Source organism: Leptidea sinapis, chromosome 9 (assembly GCF_905404315.1).
Source record: "Leptidea sinapis chromosome 9, ilLepSina1.1, whole genome shotgun sequence".
Lineage (NCBI taxonomy): Eukaryota > Metazoa > Arthropoda > Insecta > Lepidoptera > Pieridae > Leptidea > Leptidea sinapis.
The window spans coordinates 4,003,105-4,020,449 of record NC_066273.1 but is presented as its reverse complement, the minus strand read 5'-3'; the positions used below and the strand labels follow the sequence as shown (position 1 = coordinate 4,020,449).

At 35.3% G+C, this 17,345-nt stretch overlaps 1 protein-coding gene and 1 non-coding gene across 2 annotated transcripts in view; one reads left to right on the top strand and one right to left on the bottom strand.

The window, feature by feature from the left end:
- The first annotated feature begins 3,181 nt into the window (after positions 1–3,181).
- Positions 3,182–17,345, top strand: part of LOC126965964 (6-phosphofructo-2-kinase/fructose-2,6-bisphosphatase-like) — a 53,512-nt gene continuing 39,348 nt past the window's right edge. Inside the window, exon 1 of the mRNA XM_050809801.1 lies at positions 3,182–3,658. The gene's annotated coding sequence lies outside the window, so the exon portion shown is untranslated. The remainder of the gene's footprint in view (positions 3,659–17,345) is intronic.
- Positions 12,602–12,675, bottom strand: Trnas-gga (transfer RNA serine (anticodon GGA)). The gene has a single exon. It is a non-coding gene; the product is annotated as a tRNA-Ser (tRNA).

Sequence of the window (17,345 nt, the reverse complement as noted above, 5' to 3'; positions counted from 1 at the left end):
CACAAACCTATGGCACAAAAACAAGAAAAAAAAAATTGTAAGGTCTGTCTGTTATTTTAGAGTAGGTTCTGTCAGAGCATTCAAACCTGCATTAAAGCCGAAACACGACTAGTCCGGAATTATTTTGGTTGACAGTAGATTGTTACTGTTTTCTCGATGGTTTTTCCTTGTTTTATACATACTTAAAATAATTGTTAAAGTTGACGGTGATGACGGTGTCTATGCGTTTGTCTTCTTATGGTCTATTTTATGCATGCAGCAGTCAGTCAAAAGTAACTGGAATATATAGGATTTTTAAAACCTCCTCCTTTTTTGAAGTCGATTAAAAATGAACAACAATAATGAAGGTAGTTGGGATAAAAATAAGTTTTCGTATTTATTTTTATAGATATAAACGTGTAATTTTAGGGGCCGTATTTGTTTGTCCCTGTTTTAAACAAGAGTAGGTATTATTTTGGGTAATTTTAAAGGGTCGCAGAATTCGCCAGATTCTATACTTTACTGATATATTTGTGGGCTAAGGAATTTGATATAATATTTTTCTATTACATACTGTACATAGTCTTAAAAATAAACGTTTGTTGCTTTGTTGAGTTTGTCAATACGTTCAATAAATAAACTCACCGCTACACTTGGACAGGAATAAAATTATTTAGCTCAAAACTTTATAGAAATCTCAGAAAAAATATTCATTTGTCTGAGCTATGTCTAATTAATTGCGTTCCATAATATATACGAATCCATATCAATAATCTTAATATATATAATTAACGTGACACGTTATTTGCCTGCGATGGACTCCTAAACTATTCAACGGATTTTAATGGGGATTACTTCATCGATTGCAGTTTAGTGAAAATTGAGAGATAGGACAGATTTTATTTCGATTTGAGACCCATAATTATTTTTAATTCCAATATTTGTTTTAAGGACATATTTTCTATGAAACAATTTCTTGGCGACCGATTTGAAAGTTCTGCTGTGAAACAATTTCAATATAACAACAGGAAGCATATTTTACGAAACAATTCTTGATGTTATGAAATATTATTAACAAATTCATAAAAAATCAGTATTTTATTTATTACTAGCTGATCCAGCAAACGTTGTATTGCCGATATTAAAATCGCGATACAAAAGTAACTGTTGATCGTAGATGGGTGAAAGTTTGAAATTGTATGTATTTTTTAATGCTGACTCATAAAAAGGCATAAAAGGCATAAAAGGCATTTATTTTCTCAAAATTGATTCCTTTAGAATTCTTTTTGATGTCATTTCTTATACTACTAGATACTACTACCGCTTCGGAAACAAATGGCGCTCTGAGAGAGAAGAAGCGGCGCAAGAAACTCTCCCAGCATTCTTTTTTTTTGCGCTCTTTTCAATAAAAATATACAATATTGTACAGTTGCTATAAAATAATCACAATCTAGTCCCAGGCTGTCCGATCATTTAGATATTCAGCAGTGGAGTAATAGGATTTACGACAGAGCCATTTTTTTATAAAACATTTAAATTTATTTATAGACAATGCCTGAACAGTGGCTGGGACTTTATTGTAGAAGTGTATACATTTACCCTTAAAGCTATTATGTATCTTCTCATAATCAAACAAATTTAAAAAAATGTAAAAAAAAAAAAAAAAAAAAAATTTGGCTTGGACCACCCTTAACATTTACAGGGATGAAAAATAGATGTTGTCCGATTCGCATACCTACCCAATATGCACTCAATATTTCATGAGAATCGGTCAAGCCGTTTCGAAGGAGTTTAACTACAAACACCGCGACATGAGAATTTTATATATTAGATAATCCCTTTTCAGAAATTTCCAAATGAACCTACATGTTGTGATCAAAAATTAAGTTATAGCTTAGATTTTTTTAAATTATGCTGTAAACAAGCTGTAACGGGTCGTGTACGTTTCTCAAGCCTGTTAATATATAGTTAAAAAGTAAATAAAACAAAAAAACAAATTATAACAAAAAACTATAACTCAAATATGTACTCGAAACATGTTTCTAAGTTTAACTCAAAATTATAATAAAAAAACTATGCAACACAACACACCACAACTTACCTTACCTTATTACAACTTACTTACCCGAAATAAGGTTCAGTAAGTAATTCACAACGATCTTAAAACTTAAACTTTATAGGTACTTCATACACTTTATTAGACTTTATACCTACCTGCTACAAAAATAAACGCCAGCTAGCTAAACATTTTTCAATATAAATATTATTAGGTATCTTATACAGGCTGTCCCAGAATGTAGCGATAACCTGGCATTGGGGTAACCAGTAAAAAATCATTTGTAATTTCGACCTTGAATAATATTACTGACCGAATATAATTATGATTATTGTCTACGGGTATTTTATAACTGATTGCAATAATTTGAATAACAATGGATGCTTATCGTAAAAATTTCGTACTGGATGGATATACCCAACTTACTCCAAATTTACTTACCTACTGCCAAAGTTTTTCAAAACATTCCCACCAAAAAACCTACTCTCTTACGTTATAATTTATATTTTAATTTAAAATACGGTTAACTACTTAGGCAGGTACTTGGGTTTATGATTGTGCTGATGTATAACAGACTTTGTTCGACTAAAGTCATCTTGAACAACAAAAAATGACATTCTTGTCCTCATTGAACTTCCTTCTTAGAAGGTAGATAAATTAATATTTATCTACCTTCTAGGTAATCCTAATCTAAATATTATAAGTATTTCAAACCAATGTTTTTGTGAATTAGCCAAAACTCCTTGGAAAGTTGTGAAACGTCATGGAACAAATCCAATTTATTTAAGTAGGTGCGCTGTACAACTGGTTAATGGCCTAGATTTATCTTCACATTAATACTGATGACCTAATTCATATTTTGTTAACTAAGATCTTCGCAAGAATTTTGTAAACAATCCCTTTGTTTTGTTGTTCATCGACCCATATGAAACGATCATGGCTCTCGACGTTTTGTTTACGTTGGAACCTTTATTATTCGCCATATTTATTAGGTTCTGTAACATGCTGGCCTGCCTGCCTGAGTCCTAAGTGTGAGCAAGATGGAGATATATTCTCAACCGCTTTCGCGCCATGCTGTACGTTCAACGATGTCAACCGAATCGAAATCGACGCTTACGAAGTTACGAATGCAGTGCCCGTTTCACATTCATACTCATTGCTTCGCTCACAGTTTGTGGATTATCTCCGGACGCGTGCGTGTGCCTTGCGTTTGCATTGTTTCTTGATTGATACTTCAAGCAAGCTTTGCTAGCTAAGATATCACGTTATCAGATATATTTGTTTTCTACCAATCAATTCGTTCGTTTGTATCGCTGACGTGTAAAAGTTTAAAATGAGCAAAATACGGTCCGGTGTGAAATAGTCTGCCAAGGAAATTCTGTATTGTAAAGCATTGAACACGCTACAAAACTGTATAATTATTGTGTTGTAACCCCTGTGCGATGTTGGGGAAGGATATTAGTTGAAAAATTGGATTTTTACGTTTGTTCGGAACTATTGCGAATGTGTATTGAAACGTTTATCGCTATACACGGGCGCACTGCTATGCGCCACGACTTGGTTCACTTTATAAGGCACACATCTTCGGACCACTACTGCGAAGGAGCCCTTTAGTTGAAACTGGTAGGTGCAGACAACTTTCTCTACAATTATACATACATTTTGGTTTCCTCTTTATTTCGGTGCTTTCTTTTTTATTTACTTAATAATAAGTATACTATGTCCAAGGTACCGTAAGTAAGGTAAGTTCGTAATAGTTATTTACGTCGTAATAAAACTATTATTTCATGCAAAGATTCATCGAGGCCATCTAATATTATTTATGATTGAAATGATTATGTTTTAATTCGATACAAAAGGAAAGGTGCAGGTGAAATTCTTAACATTCCATAACTTCATTGTAAATTACTGTCCATTATAAATAGCCAGTCACATTAGAAATCTGCGCAAATTTTAATTAAAAGTCATTAATGTATCATTTAAATAACATAAGTATAAACATGTAACTTAATCATAACAAGTTATTGGCGAGGCCACATCAACCCGGACAGTATCGCTTGATAAGCGGTTCCGATAAAGCTCGTGTCTTCGAGAAGTCATACTTTACGGTTATCGGACGTATTTGGAGGCTGGTTCCAGCTATTTTGCTGTAACTATGACACCCTATCTATATCATCATTCCCAGACACACCTCTTTTTAATTACCTACATACTACGAACAATCTGTTATAAATATAGCCTAGATTCACTTGTTATTGTTTAAAAAAAGCTTTGATCACTTCATATTGAGTCGATGATGTGCCGCCGATCTATGTAAATTTTGAGAATTTGAAGTCTGATTTTGAAACTGAAGCAGGAAAGAATACTTCTTGACCATGTCGTTTTGGAACTGTAGCCCGTTTCCTCATCCGTTTTGATTACTTTTGAAACAATTCTTCAAGCCAACCCATACTTAAGGGCTCTATACAGTGCAGGTCCGGCCATATATGGAAAAATTTCTTCTTCTCTCTTGGCTGGTGTAAACTAGTATCAGATTTAATATTTAAGCATCTTCAACGTAGAGCTGCCCGGATTGTAGGGTATGCAGTACTCTATCTACAGATTCATCACGATTGGCGTTTTGTTAAGACATCACTTCATTTAGTATCTTCTATCGCATTTATCTGCGAGTGTTACGAAGAGCTATTTCATCTGATTTCTGCCACTACAGTAAACAACCACCTTCGCACGACACGCCACAAGTAAGGATATCATCCCCACCATCTGGATGTGTGGCGGTCCTCCACAGTGCGGTTTTCAAGGAGCTTTCTTCCTCGTACTACAGAGCTGTGGAATGAACTTCCTTGTGCGGTGTTTCCGGGACGATACGACATGGGTACCTTCAAAAAAGCGCGTACATCTTCCTTAAAGGCCGGCAACGCTCTTGTGATTCCTCTGGTGTTGCAAGAGAATGTGGGCGGCGGTGATCACTTAACACCAGATCACCCGTACGCTCGTTTGTCCTCCTTTTCCATAAAAAAACATACCATTAAAATATGCCACAAACTTGACATTCTCATCGTATTCAGGATATGTGACATTTCTTCACATTGTAGTTTTCAAGAAAATTTTCCATGTACCTTCAACAAAACTTTTGAATGAATATACTTGCGCAGTATTGTCATGCGGTTAAGACTAGGGGTACAGGCTTAAGACCGGAAAGCGCCAGAACTTACTCTGGAGCTACAAAACAGCAGGGGCTGATTGTTGATCATTCAACATAAAGTGACCCATAGGCTTGCTTTTTCCCCTAATGCAATAAAAACAGTAGCGATACTTACTATATTATTTTTGCGTTTCCTGCTCGGTCGGCAACGAGGATATTCGTAGCAATAAACTGCTTTACATTTTTTACGGAATCTTCAAATACTGTTACATCCAGCTGAGAAACGACCAATCTTAAATAATACCAAAGAGAATGTAAACACTACGTTCAATAATATTGAGTATTTTTTAGACGGAGGGACGAGACATTGACATCCATCAATGTTAATTAATTGAAGGATATGATAGGATATGGTTAAGGATTATGAGGTCTTACGACAGTATATTACCCCCTTGAACTTTTTTGAAGTTATACTTCTTTAGGCGCGTTATGAAAAAGTGAAATTTTAAGATGCGCGCGGAACACAAAAGTAACAGGTTATTATACACGATATTGGTTCCTAAAATTGACGTTTGCGTCATTCGGTATTTTTTTTTTGGTTTCTTCGTCCATAATTAGGACAGGCAAAGGGTTCAAGCCCATACAGCCGTATTTATTATCTAATAATTAATTGTCAAAGCCATCATTGCAAGATTTTTAAAAAATTGTTCTTTCTATAAACGTAGAATAGCACGAGTAATAAATCATTTTAATGATGTTTGCTTCGTTAGGCCAAAGAAGTATAACTTCTTGCGTGCATACATAAGTACACACTCTTTTTTCAGAATATCTACTAAAGACTTAATATGCTTTATCATGGGCTGATATTCTGAAAATGCTGCTAAGTAAGCACTGTCATTTAGTATGGGTCGGGTAGATGTAAAACTCAACGGAATTTAAGCTATATTCTGATTGCCCTTAGCCCCCGGGCTTTGCGTTTGTGAGAATCATAAAGCTCGTAATAATAATTGGGAAACGGTTTAGAAACAATTCTACATCCGATCCAAACAAACGCCAAATGAGCTAAAGTAACCTTTTATAATATAACTATTTAGTCTGGCCAGAAACAATAATATTACGTAATACGTTTTATGTTCGTAACCTGTAGTTCTTAATGACATGAAGTAATGAAAATTCATTGTCTTTAATAATTCTCGCGCTAATTAAATAGAGGGGATGATAAAGAGAACCAAATTGCTGTGATAGCATTACACAAGGGAATGGAGCCAAAAATAATTTACGAAACTCTGCATCCGTTTGGTCGAATAATTGTGACAATAAGATGGCCGTCCACATTGTCTTTGTACTAAAAACCATCAAAGCAATGAACGAGAGAGTGAGAGAGAGAGGAAGCTAGAGATTTTATAATATTTATTAACTTGTATTCTAAAAGAGGACTTTGAGCTTATTGGTCATTATTTAACGGATAATTTAAAAGTGAATAGAGGTGGTAAAACAAAACAACTTTTTTTTGCAAAGGATGGATACGAAAAATTTAAAAATTTTGATATGATTCTTAAGAGCCTCAAAGCTTCCAAACAGTGCCATTGTCCTTAGGCAAGAATGGCCCTTTCAGCACGTCTCAGCACCGGTCCTAAACCAAACAAGTGTGGATGGAAACAAATGCGGCAATGAAAGAAACTGATGCAATATAAATAACTTTATTACTTATTAACAATATAATATTAACACATAATTTTATCAATAGAAAAAAACATACCGACGAATTGTGACCCTTTTTTGAAGTCGGTTAATAAATCATTTTAAAATACTAAATTAAAACATGAAAAAGAAATAGTTAAAATAGCACAATATTATTTAAAATAATTGAAAACACTGTGCGGTGCGTGATTCATTGCTAAAAGGAGCTACCTCAGTATTGCGTTGTGTTAATGCTTGAGACACCTACACATCACTGGTATTCAGCAGCCCCTCGTGGCATTTGGAGCAAACAGCTGCTTCCCATTGTATTAGATCTAAATGCAAAAGATGATCAGACAATCTACCCCCTTATTCATAATGGTCCGCTTACTTAAAACACAGCCGCTAAGGAGTATTTTTTCTTATTCTGCCTTAGGTCAATAGAATAAGACAGAGTGAGAATTAGCAATGCTTTACGTTAGCAGACTATTATGAATAAGGGGGCTAGTCTCGATTTTAATGCGCTTTACTAGGGTTGGTTGTGAGTTATCGATGATCTCAACGCTGTCCTAATTTGGAGTCCGTAAAACGATCCATAACATTGGCAGTGAAGATTTTTAAAGGATAGTGAAGATTATTTTGAATGAGATTCATACTTTTTAATGCTGATATATTTATGTATATAGGTACTTACGTACAATAAAGTAATAAATATTGTATGCAATAGAGAAAAGATCTTTTCATTTCTCATACTCGGATAGTAATGTTATTTTGATCTGATTATTGGGTGGAAAATGCTGCTTCCCTCCACAGGGAGGGAAAAACTCATACAAATTACTTCCCACCTAAGGGCCGGAATGAACTTTAAAAATAGAACTGCTGTCAGCTGTGAAGAGTTTTATGTAAAAAAACTAATTCAAAAAAAATGCTACGGCCATTTGACTTTCTAAACAGCCAGTGTGAACTTAGCGCAAACTTCTTTGAGCGGAATAAGCCGCAACAATTACGCGGTGAGTTCCATATTTATTTAAAAAGTCGACTTAATTGTCAAATTAGGACATTTGACAATTAACTTAAAATAGGTACTACTACTTTAGATAAACAACAGCTTTTATTTTCCTCATATTCGAAATGAAACGTAGAGTATTTAACACGGGTAAAAGAATCAATTCCTACTCGGACTATAGCCGCCCTTGCTGCGCTCGGGCGTCTAAATACCTCGGGAATTGATTCTTTCGACCCTCGGTTAACAATGTACTATTGTCTTGTACCAACATGGCTAGACTAGGTTTTCTCTCCGCAGTTCAAACTGGAATACAACGGCGACACAGTAAAATTATACTTATTAAAATTAACGATATCACAGCTTTTGTTCAAATAATAATAAATTGTATAGCTAGTGTAATTAGTTATCAGAATATTCTCTAGAATTTTCCAGTCGCGTGTTTGCTTACAATTGAAGATTTAATTTGCGTCTTATTGTTTTAATACGTAACAATAATGTATGTAATTATAATAATGTTCTATAATACTCTTACATAGATTAAATAGACTTACAATAATGTTGCTGTAACCTATTTTTATTGAAAAGTCGTAAAAAGTCAGTCCCGCTTGTAATTCGCCAACCACTAGCTAACGTACATATTGACAAAAAAATTTGATTACGCATTATGGGGACGTGGTTTATATGCTAATATGTTCCAAGTCTATGATTATGCTATACCTGTTCGGAAAAAAGTGTGTGCGTGTAAGATTGAAGTTAAACTTAATAATAATTAACTTTAGGAATAATTAACAGATACATAAATACCTACATTGGGTATAATTAAAGCCATGTTACCAACTAAGCACTCACGTATTGCTGAAGAGCTAAGAGCATTGTTAAATTTTGAAGTGAAACTTCTTTAGAATCGTGATTTCAAACCGGATGCAACGGAAAAAACGACAAGTAAGAGACACAAGTACAAAAATGTGTAGGATGAAGCAGGCAAAGAATGAGACAGAAATATGCATACTATTGAAGTGAAAACTTCTTTATCATCGTTGTGATTTGAAAGTCGATGAAACGAAAAAGCGACTGTAAAAAGAGCAGTCACATCAATTCATAATATTTAACATGGGAGATAATGAGATATTCCTAGCATAATACAATGTTTTGGTACCAGGCGATCATAGTTAAAGAAGAGATTGTCTTAAGTATGGCGCGAGTATACCTTAATATATTCTGACTCCAAGCGCACGACGTATTACTACATAGACACCAGGAGAATATATTATTATATATATTAGTGGTGGTAGGAATGTCTTTCATAGCGGTTGAAATCATGTGTCATCCTAGCAACACGTACCAGGAATTCATATGCAGTTTAGAGGTTCATGCACCATGCAGGTTTCACTTCTGACTTGTGTACTTTGAACGCACGCAATGTTTTTTTTTGCTACTTTTTTATTTCACACACATAACATTATAAAAATATTGAAAATAAGAAATAGAAGGTTAGATTATTAATTACCACTTATATGACCTTGTTATTGAATATTAACGAATATGGCTGTATGGGCTCGAACCCTTTGCCTGTCCTAATAATGGACGAAGAAACCAAAGGCCGGATGGTACAGAATAGTAGGTAATTATTATTATTAATTACCACATATCAATATCACGTTGTTATTGCATAATAACGAATATGGCTGTATGGGCTCGAACCCTTTGCCTGCTCTTATAATGGCCGTCTTAGCGTAACGGACTTCCGGTTCCGTTGCATTGTCGTCCAGTTACCTTGTAGTCGCGCCTAAAGAAATTTTACTTCAAAAAGTCTTCGTATCGACGTGACAACGGGGGCGAAAGTGCCTCATTTACATCGTAAAAATGATGCGGACAAAAAATTGCAGGAAGTTCATTACTGACGCGTCTTTTCATTTGTTTTTTTCGTTTGGCTATCCTGACCGATAACGACACTGACAAGCTACAATTGATAATATTTTAAGAGCTGTCAAACATACTTCAAAGTGATGTTTTTTTTATTTTGGGTTCAATTGAAACATTGATATTAACAATAACTTATTTTTTTTCTTCAGAGGTATATTTATAGCTAATAATAGCACTATGTATTACTTAATACGTAAGTATCCATTCCTACTCTGTGGTATCACTAAAGTGTGATTTAACTACTCGGGTGAGGCCTTTGACTTCGTTTGTGCCTACGAATTGCACCCTCGTTGGAAATCACTAATTTTCTCCCCTTTTTTGATAGAAATGAGATTGATGACAATATGGGATAAAATCATTACGTCGTTCATAGCTGTAAATTAAATTTATGATTAGATTGTTATCCCTTAACTATTGATCTATCGCCGATAACACTACAATAATCTACAGTAAAACAATAAAAGCGCAATTGAACGATAAGTTTCAGTTATTACAAAAAAAACATTTAGGTATGAATGCGTTACGAGTGTCAACAACATCTGGTGAAAAGTCATATAATTAAGTCTTTAATCTTCTATATATATTAAAATGAATTGCTGTTCGTTAGTCACGCTAAAACTCGGGAACGGCTGGAGCGATTTGGCTAATTTTGGTCTTGAATTATTTGTGGAAGTCCAGAGAAGGTTTAAAATGTGAATTAATAGAAAAATGCTGCTAAATTAAATAGAAACAACAAATTTGTTTTTCCTTTGATGTGTCCATACATAATTTCTATGAGAGAATTTATTGACGCACGGTTTGACAGTTCTGCTGTGAAACAATTTCATTACGACAGGAGGGTGGATATTTTACGAAGTAATTTTTGATGTTATGATATTTTATTGACAAATTCATATAAAACATTATTTTATTTATTATATACAGAACAACGTCTGTCGGGTCAGGTAGTAGTTTAATAATTATTGGGGTATTTTTGCTAGTAATAATAATAAGCACCTAATTTAAAATTCCAATACTATACCCCATACCTACGTCTTTGTTTTAAATGTAAATTTTGCTAGTATTCTTTTCTGATCACCTCCAATGTTTATTTGTTCTGAAGTCTCATTACAATCAGAAATTATTATATTATTACCATCATTTTGGCAATAAATACAGTTCTAATGACTCCAATATTGCATGAAAAAATCTATAATACATAACAGATACGAATTAAAATAGAAGATAGGATAATTCATAATTAATAGAAGGGCGCTGGTGTGGTACGCGACTTGCGTCGACACTCTGGCTCCTTCTCATGTCCAAGTTACGTCAGTTGGTGCTGGGGCTGCTGCTTCGACTGCCGAAGACAGCAAACGTCGCAAATATGTCGGTCTCAGTGAGTCTTATATCTTCGGGTCGTTTTGGTGTCGAGACACTTGGCCCGTGGGGCCCAAAGGCGCGGAGAATGTACAAAGTACTATTTACTCGTCTCAATAGGGCTATTGGAAGATTGGAAACCCAAGCGCAGGCAGCTCCTTCGGTCAACGGATCAGCCTACCTATCCAACGTGGAAATGCTGCCAGTATTCTTAGTACACTTCTCCATAATGATATTTTTAATTAAATACAATCATAGTATTGTAAAATATATACTTACTTGCCTGACCCTTGTTCTGTACATAATAAATAAAATACTGTTTTTTATGAATTTGTTAATAATATTTCATAATATCAGGAATGATTTCGTAAAATATGCTCTCTGGTATAATGAAATTGTTTCACAGCAGAACTGTCATACCGTGCGTCAATATAATTCTCTCATAGAAAATATGTCCATACAAAACATAAATATTGGACATAAAAATAATTATGGGTCCCAAATCGAAATAAAAACTCTCAAGTTGGACTAAATTGCACTCGATGAAGTAATCCCCATTAAAATCCGTTCATTCATTTAGGAGTTCACTGGGAACAAACATCAGGACACTGGAATTATATATAGATATGGATTATTTTGTTTGAATAAATAGAAGCAATAGATGATGTATACATACGATTATAACATGACATTATATTTTATGTCAGCAATTGTCTTTACTTCCTTGTAGGCTAACGAGAGCGTGGTACGTAAACAAAATTATCCATGAATTATGCATGTAGCTCGTAGACCAACCTACGGTATCCGATATTCAGTGCGTGTTCAGTAACGTGAGGTGCAGAATAGATATTTGTTGTACGTTATTATATTGGCAAGTTTCTCATTTTCGTCCACGTCATGTTCACTTAACACTGGTACCACATGTGTAACTAATAGAAATAGTGGAACCATTCCATTTTTTCTGCAACTAAAGACTTAGGTAATACTCTGTTTCAATACGCTATCTCACTTGTAATTTATTTGTGTTCTTGTTGGCTTCGTAATGCTCGCTTGAGGCGTCGTGGCGGGCAGTTCCTTTCCTAAAATATGGTCCATGTGTCATGCTCGTGAAAGAGAGCTACTTGGCTGTATGATCGTGTCCCTTTGTTCGCCGCCAAATACTTAAAAAGCTGTCTCGGTACACATGCTCGTTTGTTATTTGGTCGAGTTCTTATAGCAGGCTTCGTCATACTCTCTTGTCCTCGTTTTATGAGCATGACCAGGACGCAGGGTGGTACTGATAGTGGCTATTATATAGTGTCATTCAGAACTCTGTCATAGATGCATAAGATGTAAGTCTTACCAGTCCAGTAATTTCACACGAAACGGCGTAGTTTAAATCGAAACACAACAATGCTTACCCCATACTTACAGTAACAACCTACCTAATAAAATTTGAATAAACATAATTTTATGAACGATGTGGGATTCGAACCCACGATCTCCGGCTTTCCGTGCCGGTGCTCTAACCAACTGAGCTAACCGTTCGAGTACCGCCTCGTTATAAAATTCTGTTTGCTTTGTTCAACTCTCAGGTTGTGGCTTCATCTACAGGACCTACTTTACAGCTGATAACCTGCTCAAGCCCAATATTTGCATATTAGGAAATTGACTTGAGATGTCGCTCTTGTAAATCTAAACAATATGTTATGTTTTTAAAGTGATAACCCTCACTTCTAGGATTAATACACAAATAAAATATGAAAAACAAATTTTTATGAACGATTTGTATTAATCCTAGAAGTGAGGGTTATTGCTTTAAAAACATAACATATTGTTTAAATATACCTATTAGCGTAAAGACGAAGAAAGAAAGCAAAAGGGAGGAATATCTGTTACGGATAATCCCAGACCCAATTCGTAGTTTAGATAATTCTCAATTAAGTTATAATAATTTTGAATTTATTTATAGAGAACTAGAAACTTAGAATATATTACTAGAGACTTGTAGAGAGTAGACCATAGACTATGTTGGAACATAGTCTACAAAGGGAAAGAACACAGGCTGCTACTTAATGTTGCTAGAATACGTAACCTACAATTCCTCGTTTTTCGTATTTTTCTGCACTGGCCACTGCATACTTTGAGTAAGTATATCCCAAGATTGGGACATGGCCTGCATATGATTTGAAAGCAGTTAAATTAGCAATTTTTGTTTTATTTGATTCATAGCGTTAAGGAAAATCTTTTTGAATATTGGAAAATTTAAAATAATTTGAGCTAAATCCATTGCTTTATTTTAATGCGACTGGCTTGTTTTTCCTGGAAAGACGCTGTAGACATTGGCAATATGCCAGGATTGGCACTAAATTATTTCTAAACGACCAGGAATAACAAATACATATATTATATCTGTTTAAGTATAAGGCAGTATGTTCTGGCAATTCGACCAACTCGTCACCTCAATGTAGATCTTGCGGTCATATACATTGTTCATGATTGCATTCCGGCAGATTATACTAACATCTTTAGTGAGGATGTAAATTATTAATAATAGTCCTTCTTTCAACGAAGGTAGAATGTAAGCAAATCCTACTAGCGTGTAATTTATAGACACAAGAGAAGCTGAGGCCATCTATACAGACGTACTCAGTGTGAAATACAGTGCTTTATGCTATACTTACGAAGAATATAAATAAAATTATAATTATATCACGCTTTATAATTGTTTTAATTGTTTAATATTTATTTTCATGTATTGAAACTATCCTAAAAAAAAAAAAAAAAAAATTAAGTCACGTAACAAATGGGACTTCGTGCAAGTTTTTTGTCCGAATATAGACGGAGGGACTTTCCGAGAAGGTGTAGGATGAAAATAGAGAGTGGAATAATTGTGCCGGCTTACAATATTGTACGTGGATAGCATTGCTATTGCTACGAACATTTATTTTACGACATGAGACCGCTGACAATCCCTGGAGAAGTCAGATCTTGTTTTCGATTTCTGTACCTGAGATCCGTGGTGACTGGTGAGGCCAGTATGTTAATTAGGTACAGACAAGCAATTTGCACATCTGTCGTTTCATATTATTTTATTTTCTAGTAGAAATATACAATTATATAGATATTTTACGGTTTCTTGGTTTGAAAACATCTTTCTTTACCTGCACCTGTGGATATATGTCTACTGTGTGTACTCGGTTGGGTCGAGTTAGTAAGTCTTTTGTTGGGCGATGTATATGCTTCTACAATATGACCCCAGAAAATTTACAAAACAAGTGTGTTTAACAATTCTTTTAAATTTCGTAAATTTAAAAGAATTGTTAAAAAACGTTTGTGTGGGAAAGATTACTATAGCATAAACGATTTTCTTAACACGGATTTGACAACACGGACTGGGAATGAAGAGCCTGAGGGTGTTCTCCTTAATTATAAATGTTTATTGTACGATATCACGTTGTAATCCATATTTTTATATTTAAAAAAAAACCCGCTGAGTTTCTTGCGCCCATTCTTCCCAGGTCTGAGGCAGTCTCTTTTGAATGGGTGGTAGTTTTTGACGTTCCATAAGTGATTTTGAATTAAAGTATTTGAATTTGAATTTGTGCCTATGGGGGACTTATAATTTATGTAAACACGACAATTCCGAAATACGGCTATGAATGGTTTCATTTAATATTAATATATTCTATCAGTTCTAGAATTTCTTATGTACCTGCCTTATTCGAAGCCAAACAAGCTTGATTATCTCCTTTTTTGAAGTCGTTTAAAATGTTAGTTTCATCGACACCCTTGCATACCGTCATTAATGTCAACAAAAATATCTTCTCAGATATACCAAAGATATATTATTATAAAGTGGTTAGAAAGGCCATATCGAGATATAACGTATGACGGCGAAAGAAAGCTAAGATTTTAAATAAAACACTTTTAAAGGAATTAAACGCGTATAATTGTAACGGTTTATCATTAGACTAGATGACCCGGCAAACGTTGTTTTGCCATATAAAGTATAATTCACGCGATAGTTTTATAAGTAATAAAATATTGCCTATATTATAGCCTGTACATCATTTTGTTCTATTGTCAATAGTTTTTGCAGCGCACGCAAAAATAGGTTTTCGATTTTACACCTTGTGTTACAAAATAGTAATTTTATTACGGATCCCTAATTTTGAAAAAAAAAACATAGCCTATAGCCTTCCTCGATAAATGGACTACCCAACACTGAAAGAATCATTCAAATCGGACCAGTAGTACCAGAGATTAGCGCGTTCAAACAAACAAACAAACAAACAAACACTGCAGCTTTATATATTAGTATAGAGTATAGATGTTTGCGTAAAAGTCATATTTTTATTTTAGTTAACACGACGTTTGAAGACCTTTCCAAATATAAAAATGTAACTTTTACGCAAACATCTAATGTAAAACCGTTTCAATTACACGCCTTTTAATCCTTTAAAAGTGTTTTATTTAAATAAAAGCTAAGAAACTAAAGAGAAGAACGCAAGTGTGGCTAGGTGAGTGACGGATGCATGGTAAAAAAACTTCATTCTTTGGCGTTGCATCAAGATTTGGGTCACCCACCCTCTGCATCTTCTGTCGCAGATACAAGCAGCCGTATTCCACCACCGGTTCTTTCGTCAAAATGTTTAATTTCAACCGCAACATGTTGACGTCTGATATACTGCGCGTTTTACGAGAAACCTCTCGCCTGGTAGTCGCACTGCCACTTTGTGGAGTTAATTACTGACTGCAATTTTTTCGAACCGATTAGACGGCCATTCCCAATATTCAGTCTATCTCCGGATATGACCTACTTGAGATAAAAATCGTAACTATCGTTGACTTTTCTGTCCTAATAAACTCATTGACGGTAACTCACCTTATCCGTATACATTGTCTGTCAATGGGCGGACGTGTAGCTTACCAGCGATATGGTACCAGTGGTATGGAAATTGCAATTCACGCGTCCGATAAGGCGATAAGAATGACTTATCGGGTATATTCTGACAGCTTCAGATTATTGACAGCTAATTACTGACAGTAGAAGGTAGTAACTTATCTCTATCTGTCGATAGTATATTGGGAACGGCCGTAAGAGAACTCGAACCTTAGAGCTTACTGCCAAATTACAAGCCAGTAATTACGCATTTCTTGACTACTGAGTTTGCGGGTGTCTATGGGCAGATACCACTTCCCACCACGAGAGCCTCTTGCCGGTTCGCCCCCTCTTGTATAAAAAAAAAGAGAAGGGAGACCTTTGGGTGGCCTTCGTTCGCATTGTGTGGACAAGACCTAACAGGTTATTTCATCGAATAAAGAACGTAGTACCGGAAATCAAGCAATATAAGTAATAGATTATTCGAGTAATTAATTTTATTATCCTAATTTTATATTTGTACTTTGGTTTATGGACGATGAGGGATTCGTATCCGCATCCCCAGAGAAAGAGGTTCCAGCGCTCTAATCTAATGGATGTTTCCACTAAGTTACATGTTAAAACAGATTGCATAATATTTTTTAATTTGCGACTAGCGAAAACAATACAAAATTTGAAAATATTAAACTATTTTGAATAAGTCTTCTATTGAGTCCTCTGTTGTCCTCTCTCTTTTCCCAATCTCACCCGCAGAAGACTTAAGTTTTATACTAAAAGAAACCTCATTTGTCGAATCACCGCTCTTCGATAACACCTTCCTTAAAGCCTCGCCTAGACTCGGAATACTGGGTCTCGACATATCGAAGAAGCTGGGCGTCATAAATAAAGCACGGCAATACTTCAAGCCGGCCCACATTGTAGCGCTCTATAAAGCGCAGCTCTGGTCTGGCGCAGCCCAGTATCAGCTCCAACCATTAGACCGCGTGCAACCCAGAGCTGCTCGAATTATTGGAGAACCCAGTGCTCTGCGAACGGCTCGATCACTTGGCGTTGCGTAGAGACTTCGCTTCAATGTGTGTCTTCTATCGCATTTATCACGGGGAGTGTTCCGAAGAGGTGTGTAACCTGATTCCTGCCTACGAATTTCACTTTCGTGGCGGTCCTCCACAGTGCAGTTTTCAAGGAAATTTCTTCGACATACCACAAAGCTGTAGATTTAGCTTCCTTGTGCGATGTTTCCGGGACCATTGAACATGGATACCTACAAAAAAAGAGCGTACACCTCATTTAAAGGTCGGCAATTCTCCTGTGGTTCCTCTGGTGCTGCAAGAGA